The sequence below is a fragment of the Triturus cristatus genome, chromosome 11, assembly GCF_964204655.1.
Source record: "Triturus cristatus chromosome 11, aTriCri1.1, whole genome shotgun sequence".
Lineage (NCBI taxonomy): Eukaryota > Metazoa > Chordata > Amphibia > Caudata > Salamandridae > Triturus > Triturus cristatus.
This window is the reverse complement of record NC_140594.1, coordinates 540,915,547-540,938,351: the sequence shown is the minus strand read 5'-3', so window position 1 is coordinate 540,938,351 and position 22,805 is coordinate 540,915,547.

Sequence of the window (22,805 nt, the reverse complement as noted above, 5' to 3'; positions counted from 1 at the left end):
CATGTATGCCAGCCAGGTGATACTCCTACCAAGAGCCAGCTACAAACGTGGATTGTCAAGGTCTACATGACATGCCATGAAAGTAGCTGTGGGCCAGTGTGAGTGAACAGCCAGACACATTACAGGAGTGACATACATCCACATATGTGCATTTGAAGGATGTTATCTCATACAGACAGCTGCCGGCAAGCTAGACGCACAGGTCACATGTCATGGAAAAAGGACAGACCACACACCTTGCCATGAAGGGGTACATGTCAAAAATGATCACACAGACATTGAGACTACGCTGATATGTCCTAAGCTCGCAAGTCCCTGTTCGATGCATACAGACACACGTTACGTGTTATTCCACATGTGTCCTGGTGTGCGTAATAGTGTGACATGGGCATCTACACACAGACACATGTTGGATGCAGCTACAGCAGATGCCGTTGACGGAACACCAACAGCAAAATCATGGAAACACATGACACACACATGACATAGTCACATCGGGGCATGCTGATAGTGAGATGTCAGGTGTCATCATCCGTGTACCTGGCATCAGGGGACAGTTGCGGGTGTTGGTGACTGTGCCATGCCAGTGATGCAGTGCTTGACAAGTTTGAACTACATGCACACATGTAAAAGGTGTGAAGGGGAAGTGCGCCACATAGTGCCCCATCACACATGACATGTGTACACAGGTCATCACACAACTATTGGGTTAAAACATGAGGAGACATGTGCCAGCTCACTGCCTGATACACCTAGGCCCTACTCATGAAGCACTGCACTGACAATGACTTGATGTCCATCCTTGTGCGAGTCTGACACCTCCATTCCTTTCCTGTGCGCCTCCTATCACCAGTGTGAGCTGTGAAACGCACCGTACACACGCTCTGAGGGCGTGTGTACGGTCGTATCACTATATGGGTTTTGGGTAGGAGTACGCGTGTGTGTACGGACCGTACACACGTACGTGTACACACTGGTCCGATCCCTATGGGAGTGTCGCCGTAGGCGTACGCATAGAGATACGGCTCGTTCACGCATGTGTAGGGCCTGTAGCACTATGGTAGTGTTGCCGTAGGCATACGCCATAGTGCTACGGGCCGTACACACACAGGTACGGCCCGTAGCACTATGGCGTACGCCTACGGCAACACTGCCATAGTGCTACGGGCCCTACACACGCGGGTACGGCCCGTAGCACTATGGCGTACGCCTACGGCAACACTACCATAGTGCTACGGGCCATACACACGCGGGTACGGCCCGTCGCACTATGGTAGTGTTGGCGTGGCGTACGCCATAGTGCTATGGGCCGTACTCACGTGGGTACGGCCCGTAGCACTATGGTGTACGCCTACGGCAACACTGCCATAGTGCTACGGGCCCTACACACGTGGGTACGGCCCGTAGCACTATGGTGTACGCCTATGCAACACTACCATAGTACTACGGGCCCTACACACGCGGGTACGGCCCGTAGCACTATGGCGTACACCTACGGCAACACTACCATAGTGCTACGGGCCGTACGCACGCGGGTACGGCCCGTAGCACTATGGTAGTTTTAGTGTAGGCGTACGCCATAGTGCTACGGGCCCTACACACGCGGGTATGGCCCGTAGTACTATGGCGTACGCCTACGGCAACACTATCATAGTGCTACGGGCCCTACACACGTGGGTACGGCCCGTAGCACTATGGCGTACGCCTACGGCAACACTACCATAGTACTACGGACCCTACATACGCGGGTACGGCCCGTAGCACTATGGCGTACGCCTACGGCAACACTACCATAGTGCTACAGGCCCTACACACGCGGGAACGGTCCGTAGCACTATGGCGTACACCTACGGCAACACTACCTTAGTGCTACGGGCCGTACGCACGCGGGTACGGCCCGTAGCACTATGGTAGTTTTGGCGTAGGCGTACGCCATAGTGCTACGGGCCCTACACACGCAGGTACGGCCCGTAGCACTATGGCGTACGCCTACGGCAACACTACCATAGTGCTACGGGCCCTACACACGCGGGTACGGCCCGTAGCACTATGGCGTACGCCTACGGCAACACTTCCATAGTGCTACGGGCCCTACACACGCGGGTACTGCCTGTGGCACTATGGCGTATGGGTACGGCAACACCACCATAGTGCTACGGGCCCTACACACGCGTGTACGGCCCATAGCACTAGAGTAGTGGTGCTCTAGGGGTACGTGTGAAACGCACCGTACCTGTGTGGGGATTTGAAATTTACAATGGGGACACATAAGGGACAAGTATTAGGGCCTACATGCATGCTGGTTGTCATGGATACCCAGTTTGAAGTTCAAATTTTTCCATCATGTGGCCTGGAAAAAGCAGTTGGCCACAATATACATTGTTGCAAAGTGGTTGTTGACTTGACATGATGCTGAAAATTCGAAAAAATGCTAATGCTGTCACTGGTGTATGTTTAAAGGGATTGGAGGAAACGTAGGATGCAAACGAGTCTGACCAATCACTCTGCACTCCTGTTACTGAAATAGGCCAGCAAGGCAGATATAAGTCAGGCAGAACGCATGAGAGGGCACTTGCCTGCACAACCTTTGATTCAACACCACTGCTGCTGCTTGTGATTCCTCTGGCACCATGTCGCGGTCTGTGGAGAGGGCCCAGCCATTCACCCAGGAGTAGAATGAGGCGTTGCTGGACGTCATCCTCCCACAGTTCTCCAGCCTGTATGGTAGACCAGGGGTGCAGGTGAGTGCTGACTCCACTACCTTTGACTGTGCCCCTTCTTTTTGTGGCTGGCACTTCTGGCATTGTGTCCATGTGTGACAGACATGAAATGTTGTTTTGAGTGGGTCCCAGGGGGGGGGGGGGGAATGGCTCATGTTTGTCATGCAGAGCATGATGTGGTTCATGTGTGCACTCCTCACTTGCATTGTGCTTACTGTGACATTCACTGCATGCTGCATGGCACATTCAGCATAGCTATTCCTCTTGGCCCTTCTTGTTCTATATTCCTGAGGTGATTCAGTGTTCCCCCCGTGTGACAGGTGACTGTACCCACAGATGTGTGTGAGTTGAGTGGAGCTGTGGTGAGAGTGTCCAAATGATCTGGACATTGATGTGTGTGAATGTTCCTTGTCATGTGGGTGAGTGTCTATATGGAGTGTTGCACCACAGCTGCATGGAGGAGGCAACAGCTCGACCCATCTGATGTGAGAAGTAAGCCGTGCTGTGTGTCTGACTTGCTTGGCTAGCCCCACGCCTGTGACACCCCCCAGGCAAGTGGCACATGTGCAGAGTGAGGTTTGTATCGGCTGTTGCCACTGGCAGGTGAATGATCTGTGCCTGTGTGTGTCTGTGTAGTCTGCTGTTGTTGGGTCAGTGGCCTGGGGCATGTGACTGGTTGGAGGTGCTGGCCATCAGCTTTGTGTTGCTTGTGATGTGCCATGATCAGGGAGTGTGTCGCACCCCTCATGCCACCTGTGTACTTTCAATGCCATGTAGTGCATTGGGGCTTCCACTGAGCCTAATGTCCCTATGACAAAGGTGCTATTCGTTGGCAGCATACTATGCCCTGTTCAACATATCAAAGATGTTCAAATGTGTGTCTCTGTGACATGGAGCAGGTGTAGTGATGTTGTCTCACTTTGTCATCCTCACAGGTAACCGCCTATGAGAAAGGGGAGATATGGAAGCGTGAGATCTGTGGAGGGTCGCAGTCGGCGCCTGGCACAGGGGAGGAAACGCTGGCAGGACATCCGGTGCTGGACCAGGAGGATCGCCCGGTTCCTGCTGGGGGACTCACCAGAAGGCAAGAACCGCGGGCGCCGGCGCCTGACCCACCAAATATAGCGTGTCCTGGCGGTGGTCTTCCCTGACATGGATAGGCGGTTACAGGCGATGCAGCAGCAGCAAGGGGGTATGTACATGTGTGTTTGTTGTGTGTCACCAGCTTTGGGAAGTGCCCAGTCGCATCGATACACTGGCACGGTTAATATGTGCATTGCATTTCCTGTTCCCCAAATTCATCTGCTGCTGTTCTTCCTCCTTTCCCCTCCTTGACATGTGTTCCCTGGTCTGTGTGTAATCACTATTGCACATGCTCATCTAGGCTGGCGGTTGATCCAAGTGCACATTGCTGTCTGCAACATGTGGGGGTGGGGTCGGAGACATGTGTTGTTACCTTGCCTGTGCCCTGTACTGTTCAGTCATTTGGGGGTGCATATCAGTTGGCACTGATGCTGAGTCTCAACATAGGAGTGTGAGTGTTCAAATGAACAGACTTGCAGCATGCATGACCGATGTTGTTGCCTCAGACATGATGTGCATGAGTGGGAGATATGCATAGTGCCGGGACGGTAGCTCATGTTACAGTCAGATAATTCCAGGCCCATGGAGCAGTGTGCCCACTTCAGTACCCTAAGACACCCTTGCCTCGGTATCATGTGTGTCATCCAACACTGTGCCCATTCTCAATGTATTTAGCATAGTTTTGCCTCTGTGGCATTGTTCCCTGGCCTCATTTGTATTTATCTAAAGTGTGCTACATGTGCCCATTGTACAGGCTGACCCCATTTTGCTTCTGCATCCTCACACTGGCCAGTGCCTGTGTGTCTATGCCCAACAATCTGTTGAGGTTTTGTGTCACAAATATGTGTTGGCAGCCTCACGAGGTGATATGGAGTACATTTAGGATTTCCGGATGCACTTTTTAGTAAACCCAGATTGAGAGGTGTCACTTTTTGAGCTGTCTCAATCACATTGTCTCAGGTATGGGTTGTTTTTGCGGGCAAGGACTACATGTCCATACCTTATGTCTCCTTGCCAGGTCTGACCAGTGTGTGATGGTTGTCTGGACAGGCACACAACGTGCAGTGACCCAGGCATGTTGTGCAGGGTGTCATGTTTGTGCTTTGCAGCATGTGTCACAAGTTAAAAAACAAGTTTCCTGCTCATCCATTATTGGCAAGGGTGTGTGCTCCAGATGCTATGTAGTTTGGTCTGTGTGTGCTGACATATGTGTGGACATTCTTTGTTCACATCAGGGTGCCTCCTCAGTGCAGGTGCTCCTTATTCCGACACAATTTCAGGGCCATTTGCTAATTCATTTTCCTGTGTCTGGACATGTGTGCCACTCCACATGACAGGTAGTGTGTAAGATGTGTTGCCAACTGTGTCATCATGGTACAGATGGCCATGTGACAGGTGGCATGTTTTAGGTTGTTATTCAAGACGGCATGTGCCCTGGCACTCACTACACTTGTCAACATGTCCCAATAGTTTATATGCTTCACTTTGATTTTTGTGAAGGACAATGATGTGTCTGCATGACAGAGGTCTCCCAAGGGAGTGCACAAGTACCACTTTTACACTTTTGTGATACACGCTGGCACAATTTGAACATGGGCACATTTCAGGCCAAAAGTTGTTTAGGATTTATACATATCCATGTTCCCACAGTGTGTTAGCATTTGGGTTAGTCCTTGCTTGTTGCTGAAGGCAACTTACCGGTGTCAAGTCATCCCGACCACCATGGTGCCATGTATGTGTACTTTCTGATACCACATTTCTTCTTAAGATTGGCTTCTTGCCATTATGCGGGCAGCTCATACTATGACTGTGTAAGCGTAGTTTTGTGTGCACCTCCTTGTGTGACTTCTGATATTCATGCACATGTGTGTTCTGTTCCACAGGTGGGACATTCGCACATTCCAAATATGTCAATTGTGAAAAGTTTTGTGCTTCCCAATGGATCAGATAGTATTACATTTGCTTTTCTACAGTACTCAAAGGTCTATGAGTGTGGGGACCCCTTCAGCATTGGCGTCTGTTATTTGGCATTGGGTGCACCAATACTATTTCGTTCACAGTGACCAGGAGGTGGCATGCCGTCATGGTCTGCCTGTGCTCCACTGTTCACAGACACTAGCTTCTCTGTATAATTGGATTTCCAGTCATTTGCTGTGGTGTCCTGATTTTCATTATTTCAGGGGGCATGTTGGGTGAACCAACTGGGGAGTGCAGGGCTTACATATGTGCTGGGTATTCTAGATGTTCCTCATGATGCTTTTCATGATATGCACTGTGACCTATTTAGTTTGGACTCATGTGTCAGATGTACACAGGTGACTGATTATTTCCTGTCTCTTCACCTTGCCCACAGCATCATCGGGGGACACCGAGGGAGACACCTGCACAGACGTGGTGGAGGGATCCAGCACCAGTGCCACCACACCTGGCGAGTCGGCAGCATCAAGTGGCACGGAGGGCGAGGGGAGTGCGGCGGAGGACCTGGGTAGAACCACCACCGACTACGACGCAGACGGGTCCGAGGCTGAACTCCCTGAGGGGGCGGAGGCTGCTCCAACAGCTGGCAGCAGCACTGCAACTGGCACCGCCCCTCTATTCCCATCACCGCCCTCCCACTTGCTCGGGTCCCTTCTGTGCATGTAGGGCAACAACATGCCTCCTTTGTGCCAGGCACCGCACCCCCTGCCCCTGTCTCCCCTGCTGCCCTCACTGCCGAGTCTGTGGACATTCAGCGGCAGTTACAGGTTGGGCAGACATCGAACCTGACTGTCCTCCATGGACACACCAGACTGCTGACACAGATGGTGTCGTACATGGAGGGCATGTCATCAGCGATGTCTGACCAATGGATGTTGCTGAGGTCCATGGACTGGTCACTGACGGCAGCAGTGAGTCTCCTGCAGCACTCCGCCCCCCCACCTACCCCTGCGCCATCCACACTTCCCACTCCCATTCCTGTCCCAAGCACACACACACCTTCCCAGGCAGGCACCACACCAGACACACGCAGCACACCAACAGGGAAGGGCAAGCGCACACCTCCTGTCACGCACACTCAGGGGGAAGAAGGCACACCCACTGGGTCTAGGGCACACAGGCGGACACGCAGCCACAGTAGGAGTCCACATGCCTCACTCCCCAGTCCCTCCGATGTCACTCCCCTCGGCTCCCCTGCCCCACAGTCTGAGAAGGAGACCTACTTGGCTGCACTGGGCCTCAGCCCCACTGTTTCACCTGCGCGCAAACGGGCAAGGCACTCCACGGGTAGTGGAGTAGAGTCCCCCCCCTGTCCACCACCTTCCCCAGTAGCACTGCAACCCATCCCTCTGACCCCCCCCTCCTTGGGGCCTGTGGTTCCTTCGGGTGCAGGGGAGACGCTGCAAGATCTTGCGGACGTGTGCAGCGCAGTACTGACCGCCACCTTTGGCGCTGCCCCACACCCTGTGGTGGAGTCGTCCGTCCCTGCACCCCCAACACCTGCCCTACCCCCTCCTGTCCCTGCGGTGCCTGGTCCTTCCCCACATGATGCCCCCACCTAAGTCGATCAACCAGAGGTATCTGATGTGCAGGCAAGCTAGGGGAGACGCATGGCCATTTGCCCCCCCCCAGGACTTCGTGTCTGGACTGGCCTATGGCCTTTGTAAATAGTGTCCTTTTCTACTTTTTGTTTTCATGCTGAATAAAGCATTTTGTTTTACTTTGCTCACAATTGCTTTTCAGGTATTGATGTTGGTGCTGATGCTCCATGAGTTGGGGTGGTGATCATGTGTTGGGTATCTGGGAAATGTAGTAGTCTGCTGCTCATGGGGTGGACCCTGGTATCTGCGTGGCAGCACAAGGGCTCTGCAATGATTCTTTGGTCCTGTATGCTCTTTGTGTTTTGAGACATTGTCCCAAGGAGTGTTCCTTCCTCTGTGGCACCTGACATCTTCCCTGCAGAGAGTTGCACCATTGTTGTGCTGACCTGTGTCTACATTCCCTTGGTGGCTGATGGATCCCTTCAACTATGTCCATGCCTGCTCAGCAATGTGTCCGGCTGCATCTTCTGTGCCATCCTTGGTAGTCACTGTACTTGTGTATAGAGTATGTTGCCATGCCTCCATGGGGATATGGTCCCTTTTCTGCACTATGCATGTGTGTACTCCCAGCCTAGCACACATATGGTACTTGTTCTGCAGGGTATTTGGTCACCTGACTGACAATTGTGGGCATTGTATCTGTGGGTGGTCCACCCTATTCCTTCCATGGGAGACAACAACTTGGTGGCTGTGCCAGCACCTGTACATTCCTATCAGTCCTGGAATGTGCGTGACAGTGTGTATTCCCTTTGGCTCTCTTAGTTTTGTGGGTTTCACATGACTATACAGTCTTGTGACATGATCTCAGTGTGTGTATTGTGCAGCCTCCGCAAGGGGTGGGTATGCATGTGTCATTTGTCATCGCACCCACATGTGGTGTGTCATGCAGTGGGGGAATGACATTCATCCTCATGGGAGTGGGACACTGCTGTGAGTGATGTGTTGATATGGCACTCTCAACATAGTCGCACATTGGGGATGCGTTCATGGACCCATGGAGTTGTGGTCATCTGCGGATGATGCACCCACCCCTCATATGTCTGGGCACTGCTGGGATTGATATGCACCCACCCCTCATATGTCTGGGCACTGCTGGGAGGCCTCTGCACCCACCCCTCATATGTCTGGGCACTGCTGGGATGCCTCTGCACCCACCCCTCATATGTCTGGGCACTGCTGGGAGGCCTCTGCACTCACCCCTCATATGTCTGGGCACTGCTGGGAGTCCTCTGCACCCACCCCTCATATGTCTGAGCACTGCTGGGAGGCCTCTGCACCCACCCCTTATATGTCTGGGCACTGCTGGGAGGCCTCTGCACCCACCCCTTATATGTCTGGGCACTGCTGGGAGTGATATACACCCACCCCACATATGTCTGGGCACTGCTGGAAGTCCTCTGCACTCACCCCACATATGTCTGGGCACTGCTGGAAGTCCTCTGCACCCACCCCTCATATGTCTGGGCACTTCTGGGAGGCCTCTGCACCCACCCCTCAAATGTCTGGGCACTGCTGGGAGTCCTATCGTTGGGCACTGCTGGGAGTCCTCTGCACCCACCCCTCATATGTCTGGGCACTGCTGGGATGCCTCTGCACCCACCCCTCATATGTCTGGGCACTGCTGGGAGGCCTCTGCACCCACCCCTCATATGTCTGGGCACTGCTGGGAGTCCTCTGCACCCACCCCTCATATGTCTGAGCACTGCTGGGAGGCCTCTGCACCCACCCCTTATATGTCTGGGCACTGCTGGGAGGCCTCTGCACCCACCCCTTATATGTCTGGGCACTGCTGGGAGTGATATACACCCACCCCACATATGTCTGGGCACTGCTGGAAGTCCTCTGCACTCACCCCACATATGTCTGGGCACTGTTGGAAGTCCTCTGCACCCACCCCTCATATGTCTGGGCACTTCTGGGAGGCCTCTGCACCCACCCCTCATATGTCTGGGCACTGCTGGGAGTCCTCGCACCCACCCCTCATATGTCTGGGCACTGCTGGGAGTCCTCTGCACCCACCCCTCATATGTCTGGGCACTGCTGGGAGGCCTCTGCACCCACCCCTCATATGTCTGGACACTGCTGGGAGTCCTCTGCACCCACCCCTCATATGTCTGGGCACTGCTGGGATGCCTCTGCACCCACCCCTCATATGTCTGGGCACTGCTGGGAGGCCTCTGCACCCACCCCTCATATGTCTGGGCACTGCTGGGAGGCCTCTGCACCCACCCCTCATATCTCTGGGCACTGCTGGGAGTCCTCTGCACCCACCCCTCATATGTCTGGGCACTGCTGGAAGTCCTCTGCACCCACCCCTCATATGTCTGGGCACTGCTGGTAGGCCTCTGCACCCGCCCCTCATATCTCTGGGCACTGCTGGGAGTCCTCTGCACCCACCCCTCATATGTCTGGGCACTGCTGGGATGCCTCTGCATCCACCCCTCATATGTCTGGGCACTGCTGGGAGGCCTCTGCACCCACCCCTCATATGTCTGGGCACTGCTGGGAGTCCTCTGCACCCACCCCTCATATGTCTGGGCACTGCTGGGATGCCTCTGCACCCACCCCTCATAAGTCTGGGCACTGCTGGGAGGCCTCTGCACCCCCTCTCATATGTCTGGGCACTGCTGGGAGTCCTCTGCACCCACCCCTCATATGTCTGGGAACTGCTGGGAGTGATATGCACCCACCCCTCATATGTCTGGGCACTACTGGGAGTCCTCTGCACCCACCCCTCATATGTCTGGGCACTGCTGGGAGGCCTCTGCACCCACCCCTCATATGTCTGGGCACTGCTGGGAGGCCTATCGTTGGGCACTGCTGGGAGTCCTCTGCACCCACCCCTCATATGTCTGGGCACTGCTGGGATGCCTCTGCACCCACCACTCATATGTCTGGGCACTGCTGGGAGGCCTCTGCACCCACCCGTCATATGTCTGGGCACTGCTGGGAGTCCTCTGCACCCACCCCTCATATGTCTGGGCACTCCTGGGATGCCTCTGCACCCACCCCTCATATGTCTGGGCACTGCTGGGAGTGATATGCACCCACCCCTCATATGTCTGGGCACTGCTGGGAGTCCTCTGCACCCACCCCTCATATATCTGGGCACTGCTGGGAGGCCTCTTCACCCACCCCTCATATGTCTGGGCACTGCTGGGAGGCCTCTGCACCCACCCCTCATATGTCTGGGCACTGCTGGTAGGCCTCTGCACCCACCCCTCATATCTCTGGGCACTGCTGGGAGTCATCTGCACCCACCCCTCATATGTCTGGGCACTGCTGGGATGCCTCTGCACCCACCCCTCATATGACTAGGCACTGCTGGGAGGCCTCTGCACCCACCCGTCATATGTCTGGGCACTGCTGGGAGTCCTCTGCACCCACCCCTCATATGTCTGGACACTCCTGGGATGCCTCTGCTCCCACCCCTCATAAGTCTGGGCACTGCTGGGAGGCCTCTGCACCCACCCCTCATATGTCTGGGCACTGCTGGGAGTCCTCTGCACCCACCCCTCATATGTCTGGGCACTGCTGGGAGGCCTCTGCACCCACCCCTCATATGTCTGGGCACTGCTGGGAGTGATATGCACCCACCCCTCGTATGTCTGGGCACTGCTGGGAGTCCTCTGCACCCACCCCTCATATGTCAGGGCACTGCTGGAAGGCCTCTGCACCCACCCCTCATATGTCTGGGCACTGCTGGGAGTCCTCTGCACCCACCCCTCATATGTCTGGGCACTGCTGGGAGTTTAATGCACCCACCCCTCATATGTCTGGGCACTGCTGGGAGTCCTCTGCACCCACCCCTCATATGTCTGGGCACTGCCGGGAGTGATATGCACCCACCCCTCATATGTCTGGGCACTCCTGGGAGTGATATGTACCCTCCCCCATGTCTCTGTCAACTGCTGGGAGTCCTCTGCAGAGACCAACCCACCCACCAACCCACCCTCCCCCTTGGTGCAGTACACTGCCGTCCTGTGCATACACACACACCAATATACTGCTTATATGCTACAACAGGCCCTATGCCAACATTCGTGGCGTGTGTACGCCTTGTATCCATTCTGTACTGGTGCTGTAGGGGTACAGGTGGGACGGACCCTAACCCCGCATTCATAGGGTGTACGCACCGTACCCACGCTGTGGGGGCGTGGGTACGGGTCGTACCACCATTGGGGTGGTGATGGAGGTGTACACGCCGTACCCACGCTGTGGGGGCGTGGGTACGGGCCGTACCACCATTGGGGTGATGATGGAGGTGTACGCGCAGTACCCACGCTGTGGGGCCGTGGGTACGGTCCGTACCACCAGTGGAGTGGTGATGGAGGAGTACGTGCCGTACCACTGGTGGTACGGCCCGTACCCACGCCCCCCAGAGCGTGGGTACGGGCGGTACCACCATTATAGTGGTGATGGAGGTGTACGCGCCGTACCCACGCTGTGGGGGCGTGGGTACGGGCCGTACCACCATTTTAGTGGCGATGGAGGGTTACGCGCCGTACCCACGCTGTGAGGGCGTGGGTACGGCGCGTACCCCTCCATCACCACTCCACTGGTGGTAGGGCCCGTACCCATGCCCCCACAGCATGGGTACGGCGCGTACACCTCCATCACCACTACAATGGCGGTACGGCCCATACCCACGCCCCCCAGAGCGTGGGTACGGGCCGTACCACCATTGTAGTGGTGACGGGTACGCGTCCATGTCCACTTCCGTTGTCGCGGTACGTGGGATTGGTGGACACGCCCCCCGAAGTGACCAGACCATGGGGGTAAGTTATGTGCAGGATATATATGTTTTAACTTGGGGGGTTATGTTTCCTGCCCCTCGCCCCCCACCCCTTTGCCCCTGGGTGTTGTTCTGACCTTCTGCGGCGTCTGCGTCGGTTTCGGTGCACCAGGTCGTAGGCTAGGAGGGCCGGGATGACACGTAGGATGGGGTCCATGGCTGTCCGGACGTCACGTACGCGATGTCCCAGATCGGAATTGTGGGTACTTTTTAGCCGGTCGGTGTTTTGTACGACTCGTACGGAAATGGCATTTCTGTACGAATTGTTCTTGCGGGTTTGTAAGGTGGTTTTCCCGGGTACGAGTCGGACGGAGAATACGCTCCGTACGACCATTCATACCCGGGTTTTACAGGATCGGAATCGGCACCTTTATGTCCACCCTTTGCCAAATGATTTAACAATGCATTTGAATCAGTAACACAGTCATCTCGGGTGTTTGACGCCACCAATAGGTCATCAATATACTACACCAGGACTGACTCTCGTGGCAATACAAGAGATTCAAGGCTTCTTTTGAGAATCTGATTAAAGATGGAAGGACTTTCAGTGTACCCTTGAGGCACATGATTTCAGACATAGACATGCTCTTCAAATTTGAACGAAAATAAAAACTTGAGGCCCGATTCACAGAACTAACTTAAGACAAAATCCTAAACTTACTACCATTTTGGTATTCATAAAAGGCACTTACTCATTTCGGTATTCACAGAAGTTAGGACTCCTAACTTTAAGACTCCTAAATGCCTTCTGTGAATACCGAAAGTTTTAAAGTTAGGATTTTTCTCAGTTTAGGAGTAGTAAAGTTAGAACTCCTAACTTTAGGACTCCTAAACTGAGAAAAATCCTGACTTTAAGACTTTCGGTATTCACAGAAGGCATTTAGGAGTCCTAAAGTTAGGAGTCCTAACTTTACTACTCCTAAACTGAGAAAAATCCTAATTTTAAGACTTTCGGTATTCACAGAAGGCATTTAGGAGTCCTAAAGTTAGGAGTCCTAACTTTACTACTCCTAAACTGAGAAAAATACTAACTTTAAGACTTTCGGTATTCACAGAAGGCATTTAGGAGTCCTAAAGTTAGGAGTCCTAACTTCACTACTCCTAAACTGAGAAAAATCCTAACTTTAAGACTTTCGGTATTCACTGAAGGCATTTAGGAGTCCTAAAATTAGGACTCCTAACTTCTGTGAATACTGAAATGAGTAAGTGCCTTCTGTGAATACCGAAATGAGTAAGTGCCTTCTGTGAATACCAAAATGAGTAAGTGCCTTCTGTGAATACCAAAATGGTAGTAAGTTTAGGATTTTGCCTTAAGTTAGTTCTGTGAACCGGGCCCTTGCTATCTGGATGCAATGGGATAGAAAAGAATGCATGACATAAATCAATCACTGTGAACCATCCTGCTTTCCGTGGTACCTGGTAAAGAATCAAAGCTGGATTAGGCACTACTGGGCAGCATGGTACAACAACCTTATTAATTTTCCTGAGATCTTGAACCACCCTATATTTTCCGTTTCTTAATGCCAATTATAGGCGAGTTACAAGGGCTGCTCATTATTTCTTTCAGGATACCTTGTTCGATCAATCGCTCTATTTCTGCTGTGACACCTGCTTTTGCTTCTGGACTCATTTTATATTGTCGGGTATTTGGATAAACAGCTCCTTCTTTCACTGTCACTTTTACGGGATCTACATTTGCCATTAATCCTATTTCCTTTCCAGTAAAATCCCATATCTCTGCATTTACAGTCAATTTGACTTCGGCAGGTAATTTATTTTGTGTCATCATCGAATATAATTCATTTACTTCTGTTCCCTGTTTAGCTAACATTAATTTGCAAACTCCATCTTCATCTGTAGTTTGTATTGCAACACCATCCGGTGTGCAAAATATAGTGCAATTAATTTTGCGCAACAGGTCTCTTCCAAGCAAGTTTACAGGGCTTGAGTCACAGACCACAAACTTATGCATTTCTTTAAAATTTCCAATTCGTACCTCCATGGGTTCTGTGATTGGAGTTCTAATCCGTTTGTTTGTAACACCTACAACTTGGATGTCCTCTCCCGAGAGGGGCAGGTTAGGAATGTCTGCTGTTCTCACAGCAGACCTGGTAGCACCAATATGTAGAATGTGGTGCACTGTTAGTACTCTCAAACGGGTTGATTATAATGTTACAGGTTATTTGAGAGGATTGCATACGAGCAAGTTTCTCTTTATGCGAAACCTTGCTCCATCAGAATTGAGGAAGGTGATGATGATATTTATTAATGTGGAGATTGGCCCAGAAGAAGTATGGCTCACCACAATTCAGCCTGCTCTTAGTCATGTAATTCCACCAACACTGCCTGCATCTGTCTTTTCTACACCCCAAAACCCTGCAGCAACTTCCACCCCCACTGAAGTCACTGCACACCCTAGAGAAAGGCCAACAAGACTGCCAAGCTCCATCTCAAATAGTTCTTGAAGCTCTGGAATTATAAGAAATATTTACTCCTCTGTTTGGTACTTTTTTTACACTCTGGTCACATATGGATGCCGGTGTTGAGTGAATCAGTCTGCTACTGTAGATATAGTGTGCAGTCAGGAGCCACATCAAACTCAAAGTGGCACAAGATACAGAGGGATATTGTTAGACCCGGCCTCGTAGCATGGCTCTTCCTGTCCTCGCACTACCTAACCTGGTACCAGGGACCCCAAGCACACGGCCCAGCTGATCCTTCCCACCAGAACACACACACGCAGCCCGGGCCTCCCCGTCCATGGCCTCTCTCCTTTCGGCCACCCCGGGCACGCGTGCCCACTTCGTGCACCAAGATGGCCGCCCGGCCCCAACACAACCCGGGCCTAGAGGCGCCACTCCGGCTGGAGCACATCACGCTTCCAGGGGATGAGAGAGGAAGGAGCAGATTCTATCGCACCTCTGAACTCCCCTGGGACGATGGGTTTCGATCGGCCCTCCGGCCTCCCTGAGGGCTGGCTCCACGCCTGCTGGGTGTCTGGGACTCCTCCCGACCCGGCCCTGAAAGGATCAAAAGACAATAGCAGGAAACCTCGACAAGCGACCCCCAGGTGACAAGACCCCTGCCTGCACAGACTCCGGACATCAAAGAGGGGTCGACCTATAACAAGGGGTGCTCTGGGACTGTCCGGCAGATTCGCCTTGGAACATCTGAGCCCTGCTGAGTGACTCGTGGCTCCCCGAAGAACGTAAGACCTCCGAACCTGTGCTTGAGCCCTGCTGAGTGACTCGCGGCTCCCTGAAGATCGTAAGACCTCCGAACTTGTGCTTGAGCCCTGCTGAGTGACTCGCGGCTCCCTGAAGATCGTAAGACCTCCGAACTTGTGCTTGAGCCCTGCTGAGTGACTCGCGGCTCCCCGAAGAACGTAAGACCTCCGAACTTGTGCTTGGGCCCTGCTGAGTGACTCGCGGCTCCCTGAAGATCGTAAGACCTCCGAACTTGTGCTTGAGCCTGCTGAGTGACTCGCGGCTCCCCCTGACTCTCTTTGGTCCCGCCGGACCCCACGATGACAAGCGTATCCCCCAGCTCGAGGATTGTGAGCTGTGCGCCGGGTACGCTCCTGCATTTGATCCGATCCCCCCAAAGACTGTCCCGCTACCTCCTACCCCCGCCAAGACTCTGTGAGCCCACGCTCTGCTTGTAAATATCTGCCTTGCTGATCATAAAGATCCTACCACTTCGATTTGATAAAGCTTGAATCCTAAGAACCCTCGGTGTGGTGTCTCTTTGTCGTGTGGTGCCAAGTGTACGATCCTAGGTACGAGATTCCTCCCCTGCGGAATCTCCCGCCAGTGCCCGGCTACGATACCTTGAGGGTGGGTCTCAGGACAGTCAGGGCCCCCTCCGGGCTCCCCTGAGGTCGCCTTCTAACATTGGTGGCAGCGGTGGGATTCGGGCCCATAACCTAGAGATCGTACCGTGAACGACTGACACACTACCGACAAAGATGGCAGAAGGAAGCGCCATGAGCCCCGCAGAAACCAACACCAACAGGGTGTTCCAGGTGGAACAACTAGAAGACTACACGCACAAAGAACTGAAGCAATTCTGCAAAGAACTTAAAATCGCTACCACCGGTCTCAACACCAAAGAAGATTTGCAGAAAGCACTGAAAGCTTGGGTGGATGCCGGGGCCTCCCGCCCAGAAGGCATGGGGGAGCGACACGACGAAGCAGAACCCACCCAAGGCGAAAGCAGCAGAAATCAGGTGCGAGGCTTCGTGCCAGACGGGGGCCTTTCCCCAGAAGAGCTCGCAGACAGAGAGAGAAGTCGCAATCACGAACTCGAGTTAGCCAAACTCAAAATCGAAGGCGAATTGAAATTAGCAGAAAAAAAGCTAGCAGTAGAACAAATGCGCGTACAAGGCGAATTGGAGGAGAAGAAGCTCCAACGGGAGCACGAAGGAAGGAAGCTTCAACTAGAGCACGAACGCAGCTTGAAGGAGATCGAGCTCAAAGCCAGAAACGAGGAAGGGAGGTCCCCGGGGAACCGAGAGGCGACCTCCCCGGCGGAACAGAAGGTCCACATCCCCAAGGACGTGGTCAAAGAATATTATAAAAATGATGACATTCAACAATGGTTCAGGGCCTACGAGGTCGCCATGACCTCTCATCGGGTCCCGCAGAAGGACTGGGGGGCAGGGCTGTGGGGACGGTTTCTGAGCGAAGGAAGGGACACCCTGCTCGACCTACCCCTCTCCCTGCAGACCTCCTACAGCCACATGAAAGAGGCTCTCCTCACTAGGTACGGCCTCACCCCAGAGATGTACCGTCAGCGATTCCGGGACTGCAGGAAGATCCCAGGCACCACCTGGGTGGAGTATGTAAACTTTTTCAGTCGGGCCTTCGATGGGTGGATCAAGGGCAGCAAGGTCACCACTCTCGAGGAACTCACCGACCTCATGTTGTGGGAACACCTGGCGGCGAACTACTTTGTGGAACTACGCCAGCATCTGCTCGACAGCAAACTCACCGATCCTCGGAAGCTGGCTGTGGAAGCAGACCGCTGGACCAACACCCGGGTCCCCCGGAGCAGTGTAGGAGAATACCCCCGAGCCAGTCAGGGACCACCCCGCCAGAGAGGGGGAGGGAACCAGGGAGGGCAGAGAGAGTCCCAGTCGAGTCCCCCGAAGGCCCAACCTCCACCTTTCCCGGCACCCCCCCCACCAGTCTCCGGACCCCCCGGGAGACGGGGGCACCGGGTAACCATCACTTGTTTCCGTTGTCAAAGGCCCGGGCACTACGCCAATGACCCGGAGTGCCCCATGGCCCCCCAGGTTCCCCCTGCTGCAAACCCTGCTAGACAGATAGCCAACGTAGCCCTGGGGTAGGAGTTTGAGGACACCGGGGAGTGGGAACCCGCAGCTATGGCCCTAGTGTCCCTGGGAGACAGAGAGATGGTCCCTGGTAGCCTCCTGCCCTCCAACACGAAGAAGTACGGGCAGCTCGTCAAAATCAATGGCCACCAGATAGAAGCCCTGCGAGACACCGGGGCCAGCATCACCGGTGTCCTCAGGCACTTAGTCCCCGAGGAGCAGATCATACCCAACGTCTTTTGCCCCGTAATTTCCGCAGATAATAGAGAGAGTATGTGTCAGGTAGCCCTGGTGCCGTTTGAGTGGGGAGGGGTGATAGGTAAACTGAGGGTTGCCGTAAGAACCTCCCAGCCGGTCGACTGCCTCTTAGGGAACGACCTGGAGAGTTCTCCCTGGAAGTACGTCGAGCGCAAGGCCCACCTAGAGATGATGGGACTCCCTGAGTGGGTGTGCGCCACCACCCGATCTATGTCCGCCCGACTCACCCCCCTGGGGGAAGTCGAGGACCCCCCGACCGAGGGAGTCAGAGCAGTCCCCGCTGAGGGTCCTCCTGTCCCCCCATCGGGAAGGTCAGTCGCCAGCGACGAACCCTCACCGTCCGACACCACCCCGGTCCCCGAGTTAAGCGATCTGGCCGAATTGGCCCCGTGGCGCCACGAGGGCGGGCCCACCCGGGAGGAGTTCTGCCGGGAGCAAGCCACCTGTCCTTGCCTGGTCGGACTACGGCACCAGGCCGAGGGCCAAGCCGCAGGCGACCAGACCGGAACACACCGAGTTTATTGGGAGAATAACCTCTTGTACAGTGAGCAGAAGTCGGTGGAGCTAGGATCCGGCCGGGTGCTGGTGGTACCCCTACGCTTCCGAGACTTCCTCCTGGGCTTGGCCCACGACGTCCCCCTCGCCGGCCACCTGGGTCAAGACAAAACCTACAGCCGTCTCGTGACGCACTTTTCTGGCCTAGGATGAGAGTAGCTGTAGAAGCCCACTGCAAGTCCTGTCCCACGTGCCAGGCTAGTGGGAAGAGTGGGGGGAAGCGCAAGGCTCCCCTCCAACCCTTCCCGGTCGTCAGTACCCCATTCGAAAGAGTCGGAATCGACATCGTGGGGCCCCTGGATCCCCCCACCTCCCAAGGTCACCGTTTCATTCTGGTCCTAGTGGATCACGCCACCCGATACCCTGAGGCGATCCCCCTACGCACCGTCACGGCTCCCGTGATGGGCCGAGCCCTGATGGGGATTTTTTCCCGGGTGGGTTTTCCCCGCGAGGTCGTGAGCGATCGCGGCACTAATTTTATCTCGAAATACATGACGTCCCTGTGGCAACAATGTGGGGTGTCCTATAAGTTCACCACCCCGTACCCTCCCCAAGGGAACGGCCTAGTAGAAAGGTTTAACAGGACTCTGAAGGGGATGATCAACGGCCTAGAAGAACCCCTCCGGCGTAAGTGGGACGTCCTGCTCCCCTGCCTCCTGTTCGCTTACCGGGAAGTCCCACAGAAGTCCTTGGGGTTCAGCCCGTTTGAATTACTATATGGGCACCCCGTCCGAGGTCCCCTCAGTTTGGTTAAGGAAGGGTGGGAGGCAGCACCCCAGACCCCCCCACGAGATGTGTTCCAATACGTTCTGGCCCTCCGGAACCAGACCAGGAAGTTCCGAAAGCTGGCCGAGGCCAACCTGGAGGCCAGCCAAGAAGAAATGAAGCGCTGGTACGACCAGAATGCCACTCTGGTCGAGTTCCAGCCGGGCCAGCAGGTATGGGTCATGGCCCCCGTGAAGCCTGGCGCCCTCCAGGACAAGTGGACCGGGCCCTTCAAAGTGATTGAGCGGAAGAGTCCAGTCACGTACTTGGTGGACGTCCAGTCGCCCCGGGATCCCCTGCGGGTCCTACACGTGAACCGCCTCAAGCCTCACTTCGTACGGACAGAACTGAGCCTCCTGCTGGCCACCGATGACCGGGCCGAAGATGAGTCCGATCCCCTCCCGGACCTCCTGTGTGTCAAGGAGAAGGATGGCTCTGTAGAGGGAGTGAACCTCTCCCCATCCCTCACTGACCAGCAACAAGCGGACTGTCGCCAGCTCCTAGGACAATTCTCCGACCTCTTCTCCCTGATCCCCCGAGTCACCGACTGGTGTGTCCATGACGTGGACACCGGGGACAGCCCGCCAGTAAGACACCGAGCCTACCGAGTCCCTGACCGAGTCCGGTCCTGCATTCAAGCTGAAGTCTCGAAGATGTTGACCCTGGGGGTGATCGAGCTATCCGATAGTCCCTGGGCCAGTCCCGTGGTCCTAGTTCCGAAGGCAGCGGCCCCCGGTGTCGCCCCCGAGCTCCGATTCTGCGTGGACTACCGGGGGCTCAATGACGTCACCCGGGCCGATGCCCACCCCATACCCCGAGCCGACGAGCTCATTGACCGACTCGGGGCGGCCCGGTTCCTCAGCACATTCGACCTCACCTGCGGATACTGGCAGATTGCGCTCACAGAGGAAGCCAAGGAGCGGTCCGCCTTCTCCACCCCAGATGGGCATTATCGCTTCCGCGTAATGCCCTTCGGAATGAAAAATGCCCCGGCCACCTTCCAGCGACTGGTGAATAGGTTCCTGGCCGGGATGGAACAGTTCAGTGCGGCCTATCTAGACGACATCGCTGTTTTCAGTTCCGGATGGAGTGAGCACCTCCAGCACCTCCGGAGAGTGCTAACCGCCCTGCACCAGGCAGGCCTCACAGTAAAAGCCAGCAAGTGCCAGATTGGGCAAGGATCAGTAGTCTACCTGGGGCACCAGGTCGGGAGCGGTCAGGTCGCCCCTCTACAGCCAAAGATCGCCGCCATCCTAGCCTGGGAACCACCCACCACCCAAACGGAGGTCCGAGCCTTCCTGGGCCTCACTGGCTACTACCGAAGATTCATCCGGGGGTATGGCAGCCTGGTTGGCCCCCTCACCGAACTCACATCAAAAAAACAGCCCAAGAGGGTGCAGTGGACGACTGCCTGCCAGGAAGCGTTCGATGCACTAAAGAAGGCCATGTGCACGGCCCCCGTCCTCCAGGCTCCCGACTACTCCAAGGAGTTTGTAGTCCAGACCGATGCCTCCGAGCATGGCATTGGAGCCGTCCTGTCCCAGGTGAATGACCAAGGCCTAGACCAGCCCATCGCCTTCCTCAGCCGGCGGCTGTTGCCCAGAGAACAGAGGTGGAGCACCATTGAGCGCGAAGCATTTGCCGTAGTCTGGGCCTTCAAAAAGCTGCGCCCTTACCTGTTTGGCACCCATTTCAAAGTACAAACCGACCATCGGCCCTTGCGATGGCTCATGCAGATGCGAGGAGAAAACCCCAAGCTACTGCAGTGGTCAATCTCCCTCCAGGGGATGGATTTCACCGTAGAACATCGCCCTGGTACGGACCACGCCAACGCGGACGGCCTCTCCCGGTTCTTCCGCCTCAGCGAAGAGAACCCCCCAAGATGATGGGTAGTTCTCTCCGGCTTTCAGCTGGGGGGGACGCGTGTTAGACCCGGCCTCGTAGCATGGCTCTTCCTGTCCTCGCACTACCTAACCTGGTACCAGGGACCCCAAGCACACGGCCCAGCCGATCCTTCCCACCAGAACACACACACGCAGCCCGGGCCTCCCCGTCCATGGCCTCTCTCCTTTCGGCCACCCCGGGCACGCGTGCCCACTTCGTGCACCAAGATGGCCGCCCGGCCCCAGCACAACCCGGGCCTAGAGGCGCCACTCCGGCTGGAGGACATCACGCTTCCAGGGGATGAGAGAGGGAAGAGCAGTTTCTATCGCACCTCTGAACTCCCATGGGACGATGGGTTTCGATCGGCCCTCCGGCCTCCCTGAGGGCTGGCTCCACGCCTGCTGGGTGTCTGGGACTCCTCCCGACCCGGCCCTGAAAGGATCAAAAGACAATAGCAGGAAACCTCGACAAGCGACCCCCAGGTGACAAGACCCCTGCCTGCACAGACTCCGGACATCAAAGAGGGGTCGACCTATAACAAGGGGTGCTCTGGGACTGTCCGGCAGATTCGCCTTGGAATATCTGAACCCTGCTGAGTGACTCGCGGCTCCCCGAAGAACGTAAGACCTCCGAACCTGTGCTTGAGCCCTGCTGAGTGACTCGCGGCTCCCTGAAGATCGTAAGACCTCCGAACTTGTGCTTGAGCCCTGCTGAGTGACTCGCGGCTCCCTGAAGATCGTAAGACCTCCGAACTTGTGCTTGAGCCCTGCTGAGTGACTCGCGGCTCCCCGAAGAACGTAAGACCTCCGAACTTGTGCTTGGGCCCTGCTGAGTGACTCGCGGCTCCCTGAAGATCGTAAGACCTCCGAACTTGTGCTTGAGCCTGCTGAGTGACTCGCGGCTCCCCCTGACTCTCTTTGGTCCCGCCGGACCCCACGACGACAAGCGTATCCCCCAGCTCGAGGATTGTGAGCTGTGTGCCGGGTACGCTCCTGCATTTGATCCGATCCCCCCAAAGACTGTCCCGCTACCTCCTACCCCCGCCAAGACTCTGTGAGCCCACGCTCTGCTTGTAAATATCTGCCTTGCTGATCATAAAGATCCTACCACTTCGATTTGATAAAGCTTGAATCCTAAGAACCCTCGGTGTGGTGTCTCTTTGTCGTGTGGTGCCAAGTGTACGATCCTAGGTACGAGATTCCTCCCCTGCGGAATCTCCCGCCAGTGCCCGGCTACGATACCTTGAGGGTGGGTCTCAGGACAGTCAGGGCCCCCTCCGGGCTCCCCTGAGGTCGCCTTCTAACAGATATTATCACCCCAATGTGCCCCAGCACACTACCTGCTCCTGGTAGGTCACTACTAGCAGAGGTAAAACAAAGATGTGGCACTGTTCTTTGCTCCCTAGTTTACCATGATGTGAAACAACTCTCTCAATAGCTGGTGTGTTCCAGCATTGTATAAAACAGCTTGTGATGTCAATTTTGAAGCAAAAAACATTGGATTCCAATATTTTTTCCAACTACCCTCCTATTTCTCTGCTCCCACATTTTGTGCAAATCTTTGAAAATTGGGTTAATATGAAATTAGTCACATACTGTGAGGATAATGATATGTATAATAAACATCAGTCTGGTTTTCAGTCTTACTTTACTAGGGAAACTGTGTTAATGGCTGTTACTAATGATCTCTAGATGCTGGGAATTCTGCGGCTCTTATATTTCTTGACCTGTCAACTGAATCAGACACGGTCTCACATACTACACTATTTAAAAGGCTTACTAGTTTTACTACCATTGCCCTAAGGGACAAGAAACTTGCTTGTTTGAATCATT